Genomic DNA, 19,209 nt, shown 5'->3' with positions numbered 1-19,209 from the left:
CCATCAGTGCCCCCAGGTCCCTTTCTGCCTGGCTGCTCTCCAGCCCATCTGTCCCCAGCCTGTAGTGCTGCAGGGGTTGTTGTGGCCAAAGTGCAGGACCCGGCACTTGGTCTTGTTCAACCTCACTTTGTTGGGTTTGGGCCCTGGATCCAGCCTGTCCAGGGCCCTGTGCAGAGCCCTCCTACCCTCCAGCAGATCCACACTCACACCCAGCTTGGTGTCATCTGCAAATTTGCTGATGCTGGACTCAGTCCCCTTATGCAGATCATCAGTGCAGACATTGAAATCCACGCTGGGTGGCTCTGACCCCTCGGCCGTCCTGTGGGTGCCCTGTGATGGCACTCAGGGTGATCTGTTCCATAACCTTGCCGGGCACCCAGGTCAGGCTGACAGGCCTGGAGTTGCCCAGCTCCTCCTTCCAGTCCTTTTTGGGGATGGGCTCACATTGGCACCTCCAGTCCTCTGGGACCTCCTTGGTGAGCCAGCACTGATGGTAAATGATGGAGAGCAGCTTGGGGAGCTCATCCACCAGCTCCCTCATCCCCCTGGGATGGATCCCATCTGCTCCCAGAGACACCTGTGAGCATCTGAGTGGCTCAGCAGGTCCCCAGTTTCTTCCTCCTGGATTACAGGGGGGCTGTTCTGCTCCCTGTGCCCATCTACCAGCTCAGGAGAACACTTGTTTTGAGGACAACTTGACTTATTCTTGAAAATTGGAGCAAAGAAGGTGTTAAGCAGCTCAGCCTTTCCTTATCTTACTTATTGTATTCCCCACTGCCTCCAATAAAGTGTAGATGTTCTACTTATCCCTCCTTATACTATTAGGAATATTTTAGAACAGTTTTTATTATTTTTCACAGAAGTGGCTGGGTTATGTTTTAATTGACCTTTTACCATTCTACTTTTCTTTCTGCATGACCTAACAGCATCCTTAAACACTTCCTGAGATGCCTGATCTTCTGTCTGAAGGTGATGCACCCTCTTTTTTCCCTCAGTTCCCACAAAAGCTCCATGCCCAGCCAGGACAATAGTTAGCTGGCTCAACTTTTGCACAGAGGCACAGGCTGCTCCTTCTCCCTCAAGTTTTCTTTCTTGAGGTGTGCCCATCCTTCCTGGACACTTTGTTTTTAAGAACTGTTTCCCTTAAAAAGTCAGTATCTGATTTGGTACTCTCCAAATCTGCACCCTGAATAAGCCAATGTCTGCCCTCTGTAATTCCAGTGATGAAGTTTTGTTGCAGCCCCTCTTTCTTCCATAGAATATTGGAAACTGTTGTTTCATGGTGACTTTGCCTCAGGCAGCCTTCAACCACCACATCTCCCACCAGCCCTTCTCTGTTTGTGAACACCAGTCCTTCTCTGTTTGTGAAAGAGCTTTCCTTGGCAGTGGGTCTGTTACCAAAAATTTGGCAAAATAATAGAACTTCATAACCCCAATGTAGCATTAAGAAGCAGCATTCTTTATTTGGCTGGATTCACAGGGGGATAGCTCCTCCCAAAGCTGTGCATGCTCAGTACAGGAAAGCTCCTGTTTATATTCTGTATTTTGCATACATATTCATTGATTGTCCTGGACTAAACACACCTATGATAATCATTTCCCCAAAGTCATTAACATATTTCCCCTCCCCTTTACCCATGCATTCTCCTGTCCTGGGGGTCTCTCTGCTGGACCCTGGTGCTCAGGGACCCCAATGTTCCCGTGGGCCTGGCTGAGCTGGCAGGACACTGAGGCTGGTGAATTTCAGTTCCCCTTCTCCCACAATGGGCATTGTTTGGTTTCCATAGGCCTGGGGTTTTGGAGAACCAGCACTGTGTGTGCTCACCTGGTGTAGACAATTTATCATCTGGTGACATGAGGTCACAGAGTGGGCTATGACATCACAGAGTGGGTTATGTGAGGTCACTGAGCAACTACGGCATCATAGGCTGTCTCTGTGACATCACAGAGACAGGTCTGACATCACAGGGCAGAGGACTGACATCACAGAGCACACTATGACATCATAGAGTTGGCTGTGACATTAGAGACCAGCTATCTGACTTTAGATAATGGGTTGTGACATCACAGAGCTGGCTGTGACATCGGGGGGGGGGGTGGCTGTGTGACATCACAGGAGGGCTGTGTGACTTCACAGAGTGGGTTGTGGCATCAAAGACCAGCATAGTGATATCAGAGGAAAAACTATGTCATTACTGAGCAGGCTGTGATGTCACAGGAGGGCTGTGTCAGGTCACTGGGTTGGTCACTCTGCCCCAGCTCCCCCTCACAGTTTCCCCCCAGAAGTCCAAAGCTGTTCATGCCCAGCAGGGTCCCTGTCCCCCGGGATCCCCCCGGCCCACCTGGAGCCACAGCCTCCACCTAAGGATGTTCCACAGGATCCACCCCAGAGCCTGACATGGGACAAGGGCTGGGCTGTGTGACCAGGACATCAAGGACGGGGATTATCCAGGTCTCTGGGGCCTGGGTTGGGTTCCCCAGGGTAGGAAAGATGTCTGGCAGCTGGAGCAGGGTCTGGGAAGGGCCTCCAAGGTGGGGCTGGAGCCCTTGGGCTGTGAGCAGAGGCTGAGTTGGGCTTGTCCAGCCCAGAGCAGGGAAGGCTGAGGGGCTCCTGATCCCAGCCTGGCAGTGCCAGCAAGGAGGGGATGGAGAGCACAGATCCCCTGTGTGTCTCAGGCAGATTCTTCTGCAAAAAAGCAGGTGGGAATTGATACCAAGGAGCTGAAAGCTGCAGGTGCAGCCTTCAGTGGAGGATGCTCAGATTTGCATAAGGCTGCTCAGGGCCCCAGGGGTTGGATGAGGGAAATGGTGGGGAGGGGTTCGGGAAAAAGTCTGATTGATTGTCAGCCACAAAGGGTCCTGATGTTCATGTCTATTCACACTGCATTAGGATGTGCTAAGATCAATATCAAAAGGAAATTGCTGATATCAATTAACAAACAGGAAAAAAAATTAACAAGAAAATAGAGTAACTTTGCATTGTTTTCAATATAATAGATTCAGTTCAAATATGACTCTGAAATTCGTCTAATTAACCACAAAAATTTGTAGACCTTAAATTAAATTATTCACAAGGTCTTGTCTTGTCAGAGTGTTTTAAAATGTTAGTGAGCCCTCCAGCTCTGAATTCCTGAACTGAAAAGCTGAAGGCAGAACAAGTCTCTGGAGAAGTAATATTCATATGGGAAACTCCAAGGTGCTGAGGATCCATCCTGATCAGAGCAGCAATGAACAGAAATGGGCACAGCTTTGTGGCTGCCCCAGCTTTGGCCTGGGCCCTGGGCCTGGAGCAGGAGCAGCTCTTGAGGGCCCCAAGGCCGGGGCTCTTGTGCTGCCCTGGGCAGATGGGATGGCAGCAGGGGCTGCAGAGCTCTCAGCACCTCAGCCCAGGGGAGCAGGGCAGCCAGGGAGCCTCCTTTGGCCTTGGCCCAGCACCTTCCCCCATGGCTGGGGCTGAGTCCTGTGGCAGCTGCAGCTGCTGCTGTGCCCTTGCCAGGGGCGGAGGCCGTGGGGCAGTGCCCAGAGCAGCCTGGCCTGAGCAGAGCTGTGGGGCCAGAGGCGGCTGGGCTGGGCTGGGGAGAGGCCCTTGGTGCTGCCCAGAGCTCAGGGCAGCTGGCAGAGCTTGCAGAGAGCTGGGCTGGGCTCAGAGAGCCTGGCCCAGAAACCATCAGTGTCCATCTCAGCCTGGCTGAGCGTGCAGGGGCCAAGAAGAGCAGCCCAGGGTCTGCAAATTCTCTGGGTGGGAGCTGAGCTTGTGAGCCCCTGAGCCCTGCCAAGTGCTGGGGCTGCACCTCCATCTCCAGAGGAGATTGGACAGATGGGAGCAGACACAAATCATTCCTGCTGCATTCTCTCTTTTGTTTGCTTGTACAGGTGACCTGGATCCATATGTAGAGGAGGGGTTTTGTGTCAGATAACACTGATAGGGTGAGAAGAATAATATTATGTAGCTGAAAATAATATTTCATGCATAATACACACTGAGGAAAAAAAGACACATATGATCAGAATAGCATCTGAGTTTTTCAGAGGATGAGAGACTCATTGATGTTCCAGTAGTCAAACCTGTTCAAATACTTTCCTCAGGGCTTCCTTGAGATGAGAGGTGACCACCAGAGGCCAAAGCCAGCCAGAGCTCTCTGTCCTGGCAGCTTTTGTCTGGGAGAACCCTTGCATATAGGGAATTTTTCAGGGGGAGTATCAATTTTGGCTGTGAGAACCTGGGAAGACAGATGGCTCTTTTCCATAGGAAGGAAAGCACAAAGCCCCAGTGTTCCAGGGGCTGATGAGAGGCAGCCCTCAGCATTCCAAGATCAGCTGGACCTGTCAGGTGGCCCCTGGGAGGCCAAACCAGCCAGACCTGTTCCATCTCCCCTTGGTTCCATGAGGCCCTGCAGTGTCACAATGTTCTCCTTGCTTCTGCAGTGTCACAGTGACCCTGTTCTTTCATGAGGCCTTGCAGGGTCACAGTGGCCCTTTGGTTCCATGGGGCCCCACAGTGTCCCAATTCCATGATTCCATGGGGCCTTGCAATGCCACAATGCTCTCCATGGACCCACGGTGCCCTGCAGGATCACAACAGCTCTTTGGGTCCACGAGGCCCTGGAATGCAGCAATGGCCTCTTGGTTCCACAAAGCCCCGCTGCTTCACACTGGCCCCTAGGGACCATGCAGCCCTACAGAGCCACAGTGATTGCCTTGATGCTGCAGGGTCCTCACAGTGTCACAATGATGTCTGCATTTCAGAAGGCCCCATAGTTTCACAATGGTCTCTTGGATCCATGGTATCCTGCAATGTCACAATGGCTCCTGCATTTCAAATGGCCCAACAGTGTCACAGTGGTCTCCAAGGTTCCATGAGGCATGTGAGATCCAGCTCTCAGGAAGCCAAAGGCAGGCAGACTTGTTGGCAATGGCGGCTTTTGTCTGGGAGCAACCCCTGGATATTGGGAATTTTGGAGAGGGAATCCCATTTTGGCCATGGATGCTTGAATGAGAAGAGCAGTTCTTTTCCATTTGAAGGAAAGTCCAGAGCCCCAGCGTTTCAGGGTTACAAGAGAAGAGACCCTCGACATGCCAAGGGCAGTTGGACCAGTCAAGCCAAGCCAACCAGACCAGTTCCCTGTTCCCTTGTTTCCATGGGACCCTGCAGTGTCACAGTGGTGGTGTCATATTGAATCCTTGGTTCCATGAGGCCCAGATGTGTCACACTGGCCTCTTGTTTCAATGGGGCTCCAGAGTGTCACAATGGTCCCTTGCTTCCATGAGGCCTTGCAGTGTCACAGGGGTCTCCTTGGTTGCCGCAGTATCACAATGGACGTTTGGTTCCATGGGCACTCACAGTGTCAGAAGGGTCTCCTTGGTTCCATGAGGCCCTGCAGAGCCCCTTGATTCAATGAGGCCTCCAAGTGTCATCATGGCCTCCAGGATTCCATGAGGCCCCGCAATGTCCCAATGGACCTCTGGTTCCATGGAGTCCTGCACTGTTCATGGATCCTTAGTTCCATGGGGCCCTGGAGTGTCACAATGGCCTCCTTGGTTCCATGGTGCCACACAGTGTGACAACTGCCCCTTCGCCTGCCAAGACCCCATAGTGTCACAATGGTTCCTTGGTTCACGAAGCCTTGCTGTGTTACAATGGACTTCTGGTTCCATGAGATTTCACACTGCCAGCAGCAGTCTCCTTGGTTCTGCAGTGTCACCATGGACCCTTTGTTCTATGAGGTTCTGCCATTGAACACGGTCACCTTGGTTCCGTGAGATTCTGCAGTGTCACAATGGACCCATGGTTCCACCAGGCCTTGCTGTGTCACAATGGCCCCTTGGTTCCAAGAGGTTTCTCAGGGTCACAATGGTCTCCTTGGATTTGCACTATCACAATGGACCATTGGTTCAATGAGGTCCCAATGTGCCAAAATGGATTTTGATTCCATGGGGTTCTGCTGTGTCACAATGGACCCTTTGTTCCATGAGTTTGCACAGTGTCACAGCTGACTCCTTGGGTCTGTGAAGCCCCGCTGTCACCATACTCTGAAATATCAGAATAAGGCTTCTTAACACTAATTTGATATTTCAGAGGGTGTTATTTTTTCACGCCAGAGCTCTAGTGAGGGATAACTCCTAACCTTACACGGACGTGTAATTCTACCAGTGTGTTGCATATATACAGTTGCTAAATGTAAATTAAAATTTACCCATTTCCATAAAACCCACCACAAGTTCCCAGATTCACTCCTTGTTTTCTCTATTCCTGCACCCTTGAGCCAGATGTCTTCTTCTTCTCTTCCAACCATCCTTGCTGGGAAAGCAGCCCCTGCATGCCTTGTTCCTGTGCTGAAAGTCCACAGGAAGGGTAAAAATGAAAAGAACCCTTTTGGTATCGGCCCCAGGCTTTGTGTGGGCAGGCAGGGGCAGGCAGGAGGCAGAGCTGGGTGCAAAGGAAGGGCCCAGCCAGGTGGGGCAGCCGGGGGATGCCGACAGCCTGCAGGGACAGAGGTGCAGGGCAGGGACACCATGGGACAGCCTGGGCTGCACAGGGCACAGGGATGGGCAGCAGCTGCCAGACAGCCCTGCCAGAGCCAACTTGGGCAGCACTTTGGCCATGGCTGCTGGGCCTGGGCCTGAGGTAGGAGCAGGAGACAAGTGACCCTTGCAGGCCTGAGGCCTCATTGCCTCCTCGTCCCTGCTCAGCAGCCTGGCAGGGGCCGCCCCATGCTCCTGCCCTTGCCATTGCACATCCCCACATGCCAGTGCCCATCCCGGGAAGAGCCCTGAGCAAGGAGGGAGGGACAGGATCTGCCTGGCCAGGGGCTGGGGCTCAGGCCTTGGCCCTTTGCATTCCTCAAACACATCCATCTTTGCTCAGCACCAGAGACACCTTGGCCTTGTTTGTCCCCAGCTGTCATCACTGCCTCCAGTGTTCTGCTCTGACTGGAACTTGAGGACACTTTCGCAGTTTTGTCCCTGACAGGGATCTCTTTAAAGTCCAAGAGACTTCAATGTTTCAGTGTAACTGAGTTCTTGAGGGTTTTGTGACATCACTGAGGGAGTTGGGACATCACAGAGCAGGCTGTGACATCACATAGTAGGATGTGAGGCCATAGAGCAGGCTGTGACATCATAGAGTGTGGCTCTCTGGCATCAGAGAGTGGGTTGTGACATCACCAGGTGGCTGTGTAACATCACAGAGCAGGCTGTGACATCACAGAACTGACTGTGACATCATATGGTGACATTGTGACTTCACAGTGTCTTCTGTGTCATGACAGAGGCTGTGTGACATCACAGGATGTTGTATGACATCACAGGGGGTGCGAGACATCATAGGAAGGCTTTGTGATGTCACAGATGGCTGTGTGGCAGGTCACAGGGGGACTTTGTGACATCATACTGTTGGTTGAGTGACATCACAGGAGGCTGTGTGAGGTCACTGGGGAGGTCATGCTGCCCCGGCCCCCCTCACAGTTCCTCCCAGAGCAGTCCAACGCTGCTCATCACAGCAGGGTCCCCTGTCCCCCCGGGTCCCCCTGCGCCCAGCCCCGCAGCCTCCCCCAGAGGATGTTCCATGAGATCGATCCCAGAGCCTGACACGGGGCCGGGGGGCCGGGGCCCTGGGGGTGGCACAGGGGGACAGGGACCCCCCGGCAGCGTCCCCATGTCCCCCAGGGCCAGAGCCTGGGCCAAGGCTCCTTCACCCTGTAACGAAAAAGGCCTTGAGAGTGCTGAAAAAATCCCCAGCAAGGGATCAGCAAAAACCAGATTTAATATTAAGGGACATCATGGCAAAGTTCCTTGGCAAGAGTCACTCTGCTCCTTACTGGACACTTGAGGCACACCAAGGAAACAAAGCAACAACAAAAACAAAGAAAATCCAGGCAGTCAAATCAGAAATGAACCAAGGACTGTTCCTGTGTGTGTGTGACACAAGGACAGTGAGGGCAAGGATAAAAGGAATACAGCCTAAAAGCTTTCAGAGCCCAAACTTAGCAGGACTTAAATTATACCTTAACCTTAACTGATACCATCAACTTCACAAGCAGAACAGCATTTAACAGTATTTAACCTAACTTATAGCCTATGCTAATTCATAGTATATGTTACATCCTTATATCCTATGCCTTAGCAATTTAACAGAGGAATAACACTTACGAGTAGACATCTTAGCTAATAACTTTAATTAAACTTAACAACTTAGCAAAAGAACAACCCTTAAAAACATTTAACTTAGCTGAGACTTGATAACTTAACCTCACTCACGGGCCTGACTGGCTCAAATATCCAAGGCACTCAAGCCCCTCAGAGAGCAGCATTTCTGCCACATTTCCCCAGCACAGGCACTCCTGTGTGCACACAGACACAAAGAGTCAGTGCAAGGCACCTGTAAGAAATTCTGCTAAGGGCAGGAAATGCTCCCTGTGGATCCTTTGGCATCTCCCCAGCGGGTGAAGGGTTGACCCTGGAGGAGTGGGGGGATCGGCCCAGGCTCCGTCGTTGTTCAGGATCCCCGAGTGCAGCAAACGGGAGAGTTCCCGGCTGGGAGAGGCCTCACTCAGAGGGAGTGGCTGGCCCAGGAGAGCTCCAAGGGCTCCTTTTGGAGCGCTGTTTGCAGGGCCCCAAGAGAGGGGCTTCAGTCCCAGCAATGGCTCATCCTGGCCGCACTTGGCACCAACAGCTTTCTTTGGCAGTGTGAGAACAGGGATGTTGTGCCACAGAGGGAACAAAAACAGCTCCCAGGGCTGCTGCTAGAGAAACCAGGAGCTGGTTGGGCAGCAGCAGTGCCTGGAGCAGACAGAGTTTGTGATGAGCTGCAGAGGAGCTGAGCCCAGGGGCTGTTGGCCAAGGCACAGGCCCAAGGAGCATTTCTCAGCTGGCAGGGCTGCCTGAGAAGGGGAGGGGGATTGCAGCAGCACAGGGCCATGGAACCAAGGGACCATTGTGACACTGTGGGGCCTCATGGAATCGTGGAGAGCACTGTGACATTGCTGATTCTCATGGAACCAAGGGGACCATACTGATGCTGTGTGGTTCCATGTAGTGTAGGGATCTTTGTGACACTGAGAGGCCTCATCAAACCAAGGGTCGAGGGTGACACAGAGGGGCTTCCTGTCATCAATGCTCCATTGTGACACTGTGGAACCAAAGGAGACCATTGTGACATTGCAAACCCCCAGGGTCCAAAGGTCCATTGTGACATTGCAGGGCTCATGGAACAGAGGAGTCACGTGACATTGTGGGGCCTGGGGAACCACGGAGACCATTGTGACACTGCAGGGCCTCATGGAATCATTGGGACCATTGTGACACAGCAAGGTCCCATTATACCAAGGTGTTATTGTGACATTATAGGGCACCATAAAATTAAGGTAACATGGAACAGATCTGGCTGCTTTGGCTTCCTGGGCTCCCTTACTGGTCCACCTATCCATGACATGGTGAGGGTCTCTTCTCATCTGCTATTGAAACGCTGGGGCTCAATGCTTTCCTTCCAAAAGAAAAGAAGTGTCCTTTTCGGCCAGACGCCCATGGCCAAATTTGGATTCCACCTCCAGCATTCCCTGTTGTGACAGACTGGAGGAGATTGTTGGCTCAAAACATTTCATGTGTGGGGTATGAAAGGGCAGGTCCAGCCTTGCCCTGCCCTGGAACCCCAATTGCCCCAGAGCCTCTATCCCAGCCCAGCAGTGTCTGCCAGTCCCTGGCACAGCACAGGCAATGCTCCACAGCCACCTCTGCAGCCCCAGCCCAGCTCCTGAGGGACCAAATAACCCCAGGTGCCACCTGGGGGAAGGGCCCAGGAAGACCAAGGGGTATTTAAGGCTGACCACAAGGCAAGCACACATCTTGGCCCTACCTCCTCTTGGAATTTCCATCTGAACAGTGCTGGAATCCAGGAGTTAGTAGCTCTGTGTGTGTGCTTCTCTAAATCTTATTTGTCTTTTTCTCTTTCTAATTCCCTCTTCTAGCAAATTTTGATTAACATTAAATTGAACAGGCTTAGAGTTTGTGATGTTGAATGAGCCAAGTTAATGTTATGAGCAGTGTTTCTTCTTGATTGAATGTCCTATTAAATCTTTTGCCGAAGTTTGTCTGATTTTCGTAAGTTGCCAGTAAAGGCTGTTTTCTTCTTTTGAGCTCCTAAGAATCTCTTGTTGGTATTTCTCCAGTGCATCCAACTCAGAGGACACAAACAATTGTAATTACTTTAAATGTCTCCTTGAGAGAGTTGTTTGGGGGATGGGAGTCAGGGCTTGTCTGTCCTGCTTGGCACAGCCCAGGCAGGGCTTTCCCAGCCACATTCCACACTCCATTTCCCAGCTGGAGCCGCTGCTGCCTCTGAGTTGTGCTGCCCCAGCCCCAGGGACGCTCTCCTTGTCTGCCCATTCCCCCACGGTCTCTGGGCAGGGATGGCCTCAGTGGGGGCTGCTGACATCCTCAGCACCTTGGAGGCTGCTGCTGAATTTTCCTGCTGCAGAGGCTTGTTCAGCCTTCAGCTCTTCAGTGCAGCAATTCAGTGTCCCAGGGCTCAGTAACATTGAGAACACCTTAACAAGCCAAGCCTCTGGGGGTAATTTGATTTAATTTTCCAAATCAGTTGTTCAGTCTTCAGCTCTTCAGTTCAGGAATTCAGTGTCCCAGGGCTCATTAACATTCAGAACACCTAAACCAGCCAAGCCTCTGGGAATAATTTGTTTTAAGTTTTCAAACCATCTGTGGTTAATTTGACCGATTTCAGTAGTGAGTTCAAACGGAATATATTCTATTTACAAAGACAGTCATGAGCCATTTTTAGGTCTTTTCAGGTTTTTTCCTGTTCATAAATTGATATGTGTAGTCTCCAATTGATATTGAATCCAAGTACCTCCTCATGCAGTTGGAATAGAGATGAAACTAAAGACCCTTCATGGCTGACAATCAACAGAGTCTGTCCCTACACCCCCCCCCACCATTTCCCCCATCCAAGCCCTGGCACTCAGAGCAGCCTTGTGCAAATCTGAGCTCCCTCCAGCCCAGGCTGCACCTGCAGCTTTCAGCTCCCTGGCTCCAACTCCAACTCCCACCTGCTTTCCTTGGAGAAGGAGCTGCCCGAGACACAGAGGGATGTTCATTTCTTGTCAGCTAACAAAGCCAAGGGAAGGCACAGCTCCATCAAATGCAAATGTCATTCATTTCCCTGGGTCTGCCCTGCCCCTGATCCCCACAGCTGTTCCTGTTTCCATCATCCCTGCATTGCCAGGGACTTTCTGGGACAAGAGAGCTCTGCTCTGGCTATGGAAGGAGGTCCAAGTGCCACCACTGGAGTGGGAATCACAACTCATCAGGTTTGTGTCCTTTGGGAGTCAGGAACTGCTGAGACTCAGAGGCACAGAAAGTTTCTCTTCATGGTCAACAGTTGAACAGGACACAAATTAATAACAATCCCGCTCTTCCCTGAGCTGTGTGCAACATCCCAGCAGTGTCTGATGACTCCTCCATCCATAGGTGATTTCTATACCAAAAGACAAATGTGGTTCTGTGATAGATATAAACATAATTAGGTTTTTGTATCAGGATGCTCATCCTGGAGTGGGGGAAAAACAGCTCAAACAATTCCTGATTTGCAAAGCTGTCAGTAGTGGATGGAGAAGGGAGGTCAGGCTGCGTTTGGTGTTGAGGAAATGCTGAAAGCAGCCTGACTCATTTCATCTCCTCATGCCATGGCTGATCTCCCCTCTTTCCCCTTCCACCCATTGGCTTTTGTCTCCCCCAGGCCCCGGTGAAGAGCCTGGCTCTGTGTTCTCCTTCCCCTCCTCGCTGGCACTGCCAGGCTGGGATGAGGAGCCCCTCAGCCTTCCCTGCTCCAGGCTGGACAAGCCCAACTCAGCCTCTGCTCACAGCCCAGGGGCTCCAGCCCCACCTTGGAGGCCCTTCCCAGACCCTGTTCTGGCTGCCAGGCATCTTTCCTGCCCTGGGGAACTCAACCCAGGCCACAGTGACCTGGATAATCCCTGTCCTTGGTGTCCTGGTCACACCGCCCTGGCCCCTTTTCCCCTGTCAGGCTCTGGGGTGGATCCTGTGGAACATCCTTTGGTGGAGGCTGTGGCTCCAGGTGGGCCGAGGGGATCCCGGGGGACAGGGACCCTGCTGGGCATGAACAGCTTTGGACTTGTTGGGAGAAACTGTGAGGGGGAGCTGGGGCAGAGTGACCAACCCAGTGACCTGACACAGCCCCTCTGGGATGTGACACAGCCCCTCTGTGATGTTACAGTCTGCTCTGTGATGTCACAGCCTTCTCTGTGATGTCACAGACCCCTCTCTGATGTCACAGAGCTGCTCTCTGATGTCATACCAGAGTCTGTGATGTCATTGTGTGCACTGTGATGTCAGACCTCTGCCCTGTGATGTCTCAACCTTCTCTGTGATCTCATAGACCATTCTCTAATGTCACACAGCCCCTCTGGGATGTCACAGTCTGCTCTGTGATGTCACAGCCCACTCTGTGACCTCATGTTACCAGATGATCAATTGTCTCCACCAGCTGAGCTGACACCTGGAGATTGTTATCCACAACCCCAGGCCTGTGGAAACCACACACTGCCCATTGTGTGAGAAGGGGAACTGGAAGTTCAGCAGCCTCAGTGTCCTGCAGCTCAGCCAGGCCCACTGGAACATTGGGGTCCACGAGCACCAGGGACCACCAGAGAGACTCCCAGGAGAACAGGGGAGGGAAAATATGTTAATGATTTGGGGAAAATGATTATCAGATGTATATTTAGTTTTGGGACAATTAATGAATATGTATGCAAAATACAGAATATAAACAGAAACTTTGCTTTACTCAGCCTGCAGGGCTTTGGGAGGAGCTGTCCCCCGTGCATGCCCCTGAATAAATAATGCTGCTTTTTAATGCTGCATTGGTGTTAAGGAGTTTTCTATTTTACTGAATTTTTGGTAACACTCCCACTGCCAAGGAAAGCTCTGTTTGCTGCTGTTCACAAACAGAGAAGGGCTGGTGGGAGATGTGGGGCTCGGAGGCTGCCTGGGGCACAGTGACCATGAAATAATCAAGTTTTCAATATTCTGTGAAAGAAGGAGGGACAGCAACAAAACTTCTACACCGGAATTAGGAAGGGCAGACTTTGGTCTATTTAGGATGCAGATTTGGGGAGTAATGAATCAGGCACTGATTTTTTTTTAAGGAAAACATCCCTTAAAAACAAAGGGGTCCAGGAAGGATGGACACATTTCAAGAAAGTAATTGTGAGGGGGAGGGAGCAGGCTGTCCCAGTGTGGCAAAAGATGAGCTAGTGAGAAAAATGACTGGCTTGGCTGGGCATGGAGATTTTGTGGGAACTCAAGGGTAACAAGAGGTGCATTAACTTTGGACAGAAGGTCAAGCAGCTTAGGAAATGTTTAAGGATGTTGCAAAGTCATGCAGAAAAAAAGTTAAGAGGTGAAAGCTCAATTAGAGTTTAACCTGACAACTTCTGTGAAAAATAATAGACAATGTTTCCACAATTAAATTAATAGCAAAACATGGGATAAGGAGAACCTCTACTCTTTATTGGATGCAGTGGGGAATATAGTAACTAAAGATAAGGAGAAGGCAGAGCTACTTAACATCTTGTTTCTCTCAATTTTCAATATTAGGACAGGTTGTCCTTAGGACAAGTGTTCTCCTGAGCTGGTAAATAGGCACAGGGAGCAGAACAGCCCCTGGAATCCAGGAGGAAGCAGTTGGTGACCTGCTGAGCCTCTCAGATTCTCACAGATGTATGGGATTGGATGGGATGGGGGATGAGGGAGCTGTGGATGAGCTCCCCAAGCTGCTCTCCATCATTTACCATCAGTGCTGGCTCACCAGAGAGGTCCCAGAGCACTGGAGGTGCCAATGTGAGCCCATCCCCAAGAAGGGCTGGAAGGAGGAGCTGGAGAAAACCAGGCCTGCCAGCCTGACCTGGGTGCCCAGCAAGGTTATGGAACAGATCACCCTGAGTGCCATCACAGGGCACCCACAGGACGGCCGAGGGATCAGAGCCACCCAGCGTGGATTTCAATGTCTGCACTGATGATCTGCATAAGGGGACTGAGTCCAGCATCAGCAAATTTGCAGATGACACCAAGCTGGGTGTGAGTGTGGATCTGCTGGAGAGTAGGAGGGCTCTGCACAGGGCCCTGGACAGGCTGGATCCAGGGCCCAAACCCAACAAAGTGAGGTTGAACAAGACCAAGTGCCGGGTCCTGCACTTTGGCCACAACAACCCCTGCAGCACTACAGGCTGGGGACAGATGGGCTGGAGAGCAACCAGGCAGAAAGGGACCTGCAGGGAGTGATGGACAGCAGGCTGGACATGAGCCATCAGTGTGCCCAGGTGGCCAAGCAGGCCAGTAGCTCCTGGCCTGGATCAGGAATGGTGTGGCCAGCAGGAGCAGGGCAGGGATTCTTCCCCTGTGCTCAGCACTGCTTGGGCAGCACCTCGAGTGCTGTTTGCAGTTCTGGGGCCCCAAATTTAGGAAGGACATGGAGGGGCTGGAGCATGTCCAGAGAAGGGCAACAAGGCTGGGCAGGGGTCTGGAGCACAAGAGCTGTGAGGAGTGGCTGAGGGACCTGGGGTTGTTTATCCTGGAGGAGGCTCAGGGGAGACAAGGCGGTGTCAGGGCACAGGTTGGACTTGATGATCTCCATGGTCTGTTCCACCCTTGCTGATTCTGGTATTCTCTGAAAGAACCCTTGAAGCAGTCACAGGAGGAGCCCTAGAGCTCCTCTTCAGAAGCTCCAGCAGCCCAGGTCCCTAGCTTGAATTCCAACCTCCAAAGCCCATCCTGTCAGTCCTGCAGAGCCCCTGCAGCTCCTCCTCCTTGCCCAAAACAGGGAGCCCAAGGGCCAGACACAGCAGCCCAGATGTGCCCCCCTGGCCTGGGGTGTCTCTGGCAAGGGAGCAGCACCATGCACTGCAGGAGCCTGCAGACAATTCCTGCAGAACTTGTTGGATGATCCTACTGCCCAAGGGACATTCCCATATATAGTATAGGTGGCTTTTGAGTCCTAGTAAAATATCTGTATTGTACTTGAATATCTGTATATAGGCCTTGCCCCAGTAAGTCCCAGTTGTTCTTGATGGGTTGCAGCTGTGATGTCCTTCATTGGGCTGCAGCTGTGGCTAGTGAAGATAACTGGGATAAAAGGGGGTGAGTTGGCCAATAAGGGAGAGCCTTGTGGGTGCCCTGACTAAGAAGGACAAACATGCAGAAGATGGAGTTTGTGCTGTGTAGGTCTTTAGCTATAAGAAAACATGGAGGAGAGGAGGTATGGGGCTTGAGAAATATAGGACTTTAGAAACAGTATGGGACTCTAGAAATATAATAACAACACCCATGGGGCCAAGTCAGGAACTGCAATGGGGAGTGGGGCCAGAGAGGAAAGGGCAAACAGGGATGGGCTGTTTGCAGGGAAGGGAACAGGGCTGGGCAATGGGAAGACATTTGTATCAGGAAGAGGAAAGCAAGCAAAGGTGAAGCCAAGGAAATGCTCAGGGCAGTTTGGGGGTGGCTGCCAGGCAGCCCTGGCTCTGAGCAACAGCGCCTGCAGTGGGACAGGAAACTCCCAGCTGATGGGAACAAACTTTCTGGCTGACTGCAGAGGCCAGGACAAAGCTGAGTGGTTTCCCTGGTGTCCCCCAGCCCTTGCTGGCCCCAGGGGCTGATGGCATTTGTGCTCCCTCAGGTTCATGTCCCCACACCAACAGCATGGGGTGCTCCCCCTGCTGTGTGCAATGCAAACAGGGGCTGCTGAGCCAGTGCTGCCGTGTCTGTGCCTGCAAGGATGGGGCACCTGTGTGAGCTGGGGGAGAGGCCAGGGCTGCAGAGGGGGGATGTTGTTGGCAGCTCCATCAGGACGCTCTGGGATGCTGCCCTGGGCTGTGCAGCGCACTGGGGATGGATCAGCCCCTGCTCTGCTGCTCCTTCCCTTCTGCCCCAGGGCCCTTGCAGAGCCCCAGCTGTTGCTGTCCTCAGCTGCCATGGCAACCCTCGGGACAAAGCAGTGCCAGGGCTGTTCCAGGTACAATTGCAGTGACACTCGCTGGTGCCACCACTCCCATGGCAATGGCAATGGGGACCAATTCCTTGGTTTGGTGCCATGGCAACCAATACCCGGCCCCATTGTGATGGTTGATGGCCATGGAAAGCTGCCCTGGCCCTTGCTCAGGGCTGGTGTCAGTGCCCAGAGCCAGAGGGGATCCCTTGCTGGGGGCTGTGCCATGGCCACCTGCCCTGTGCCGCGCTGGCCGCTCTGGCACCAGGAACCAGCAGCCACCGGCACTGCCAGGGCCAAAGGCCAGGTCAGCCAGACAGAAAGGGGCAGGGCTGGGCACTGTTTCCATGGCAACCGGCACTGGGGGGACACCTGGGTCACCTGGCCTGGCAGTTGCCATGGAAACCCCCGGCAGGGACTGAGGGCACAGCCCCTGGCACTGAGACACTGCTGGGCCGGGTGCTGAGCACGGGCTCAGCACGCAGAGATGGTTTTGTTCTTGCTGAGCTGCAGCACAGCCAAGGCCTGTCCTGCCCCTCGTCCAGCCACGCTGGGGAGGGGCTGGGGCTGCGGGGGAGCTGGGCAGGGGACACAGCCAGGACAGGGGACCCCAACTGAGCCCGGGCATAGCCCAGAGCAGAGCACATCATGCTCAGGGTGTGAAGGGGGGAACAGGGAGGAAGGGGGGAATTTTGGAAGGAGGGTATTTGCTTTCCCAGGGAACACTTAGGCAAGAGGGGGCCCTGTTTCACCAGAGCCCGGGGTCACTACCAAAGACACAGACACCAACTTAAGGAATTGTGTCATTTATATCATGCACAGCTGCAGAGATTTACAAAAGGATATGCTCAGCAAAGCTCATCATCATTAGCAAAGAATTACAAAAGAAGCTCAGCAATCCATCATAAGCCATCATTACATTTTGATGACCAATCCCTTGGTGAAACACCAGAGGTGTTTGTGGCAGACAAAGATTCTGGCTGACTATCAAGGTACACCTTACAGACATCAGTAGTACTTTAGTGGCACCGTTCTTCATTTTTTTTTCTCAATCTCATTTGAGTTAGGAACAAGAATTCTGTTGTGCCTGGAGCTGGCACCTTTTTAATTCCAGAATAATGCCCCCAGGCCCTTTGCTGTTCAGCTTTCCCATGCTGTCTGTGGCTCACAAGGCTTGGGGGGCCCTTTCCCCTCTGGCTGGAAGGGGCCGGGTCCCAGTCCCTGAGGGGCACCCAGGCTCCTGGATGGAATTGCTGTGCAAGTCCCTCAGTGTCACAGCAGCTTTCCCATGGAGCCGGGTGGATCAGAGCATTTCCCAAAGGGGCCCTTGGGGGAAACAGGGAGATCTGGTCTGGCAGGATGTGTAAAACCATATCCTGGCAGATCTACTTGTTCTCACACAGAATCCTTGGCTGCAGGGACACATTCCCATTGTTCCTGCCCAGGGTTCAGGACTCAGAGTTGTCTTTCCTAGGAGCTGCTCCTTCAGCTGCCTTGGGAGGCATTTTGGCCTCTGGACCCACACTCTGGCTCCATTATTAGGACTGCTGCACCCAAGCCCTTTATTTGCACAAACAGTGGTGATTGGACGTGGATCTCCTTTTTTCACAATCATTCCTAAAAATGCAGTATCAATAATTGTACTACCCTGTCACAGGGCTGACTAATCCAATCCTGGTCGCTATTGTTTACAGAATTACTGTAATTTCTCCTTGATATTCTGCATCAATTCCTCCTGCCATGACAGGAACACTTTGCAAGGCCAAGCTCCAAGGGAGCAGTTACCAAATCAAAGTGTCCTGAAGGAATCTGAATTCCTGTTTCAGTATTGATAGCTCTCATTGGCTTTGAATTTCTCCTAATGAATTCCAATGCATGAAGGCCCAGCCCAGCAGCCTCTGGGCTGGCCCTGCCAGGGGCCATCACAGCCAGAACAATTTCCCAGGCAGCCCAAGTCTCACTGCCCATGGTTGGATTTGCAAATTGGGGGCAGCCGTGCACAGCCAGGGGGTTTCCATTTCCCCAGTGGGCCATTGTGAAGGGCATGGAGCACATCTGGGAGATGGGTTCTCCATGGGCAAAGGTTCCCATCTCCTCATTTTTCCAACTGCTCTTTTAACAACCCCTTCACCCATGCAACCAATCCTGCAGCTTGTGGATAGTGTGGTACATGAAAAACCCTGCAGGCAAAATCACTGTATTTTTCACAGGAACAGACAAAGCACTCTGCATCACAGTATCAGCAACCCCTGCAAAAATAGCCAATTTTCTCCCTTTCTCCCTTTTTCCATTGTATACAATCTCAAAAAGTTGACCACTGACATTAGGGTCCTGGCCAGTCCTGTTCTGTAGGGTATTTAGTGTTACATCCCTAAGCAGCCAAAGATACCAAATTACTACTTTCAGCACTATTTCACATTATTATATAATTTTATAGATAGTGATGTAGAAATATAGATAGATACAGACATAAATAAATTTATATAAATAGACATATTGAGGTCTTATTATACTATAAATACATATATAATTATTATGTATATAGATATTTCATTTGCACAAATGCATATAAGCTCAAGATTAAAACCTTCTTCTCTTGCTCCATGTGGGAGCATTCCAACAATCATTGTTTCTTCTGAAGGTGCTGTTTCCTATGTACTCACAACAAATTCATCTTTGTCTGTCCAAACTCACAAGGTCTTTTCCTTTTCCATGTGCAATTTTTGAATGCATTTGAAGACATCCAGGGGTGCAGCTTCTTTTACCCAACTGCCCCACTGCTCCCATGGGGCTCCGACCTCAGCCCACTCCAGAGCCAGGGAACTCCAGGGAAGGGCTTCCCAGCTGGGAATTTCTGATGGGACTGATTCCTCACATTGACACTGAACAAGTGACATTTTGTTGGCATCTGGCCAGACTGTTCCAGTTTTGTTTTACCAGTGGGCAGGGTCAGCACCACAGACACAGACTCCAGCTGAAGGAATCAGTGTCATTTCCTGCAGTTCAGAGCAGCAAAGAATCACAAAAGGAGCAGCTCAGCAATGCACCCAACCATCCCCACCAAAGATTGCAGCAGTGATTAACAAAGATCCAGCAGCATTTACCCTCAGCCTTTACCATCCCCCAGACCCACACAGCAGCTGGGGAAGCTGTCACAGCCAAGGGCTGCAGAGCCACTCCTGGGCACTGGGAATTCCTGC

The sequence above is a fragment of the Ammospiza nelsoni genome, chromosome 17 (assembly GCF_027579445.1).
Source record: "Ammospiza nelsoni isolate bAmmNel1 chromosome 17, bAmmNel1.pri, whole genome shotgun sequence".
NCBI lineage: Eukaryota > Metazoa > Chordata > Aves > Passeriformes > Passerellidae > Ammospiza > Ammospiza nelsoni.
This window is presented reverse-complemented; position numbering follows the sequence as displayed.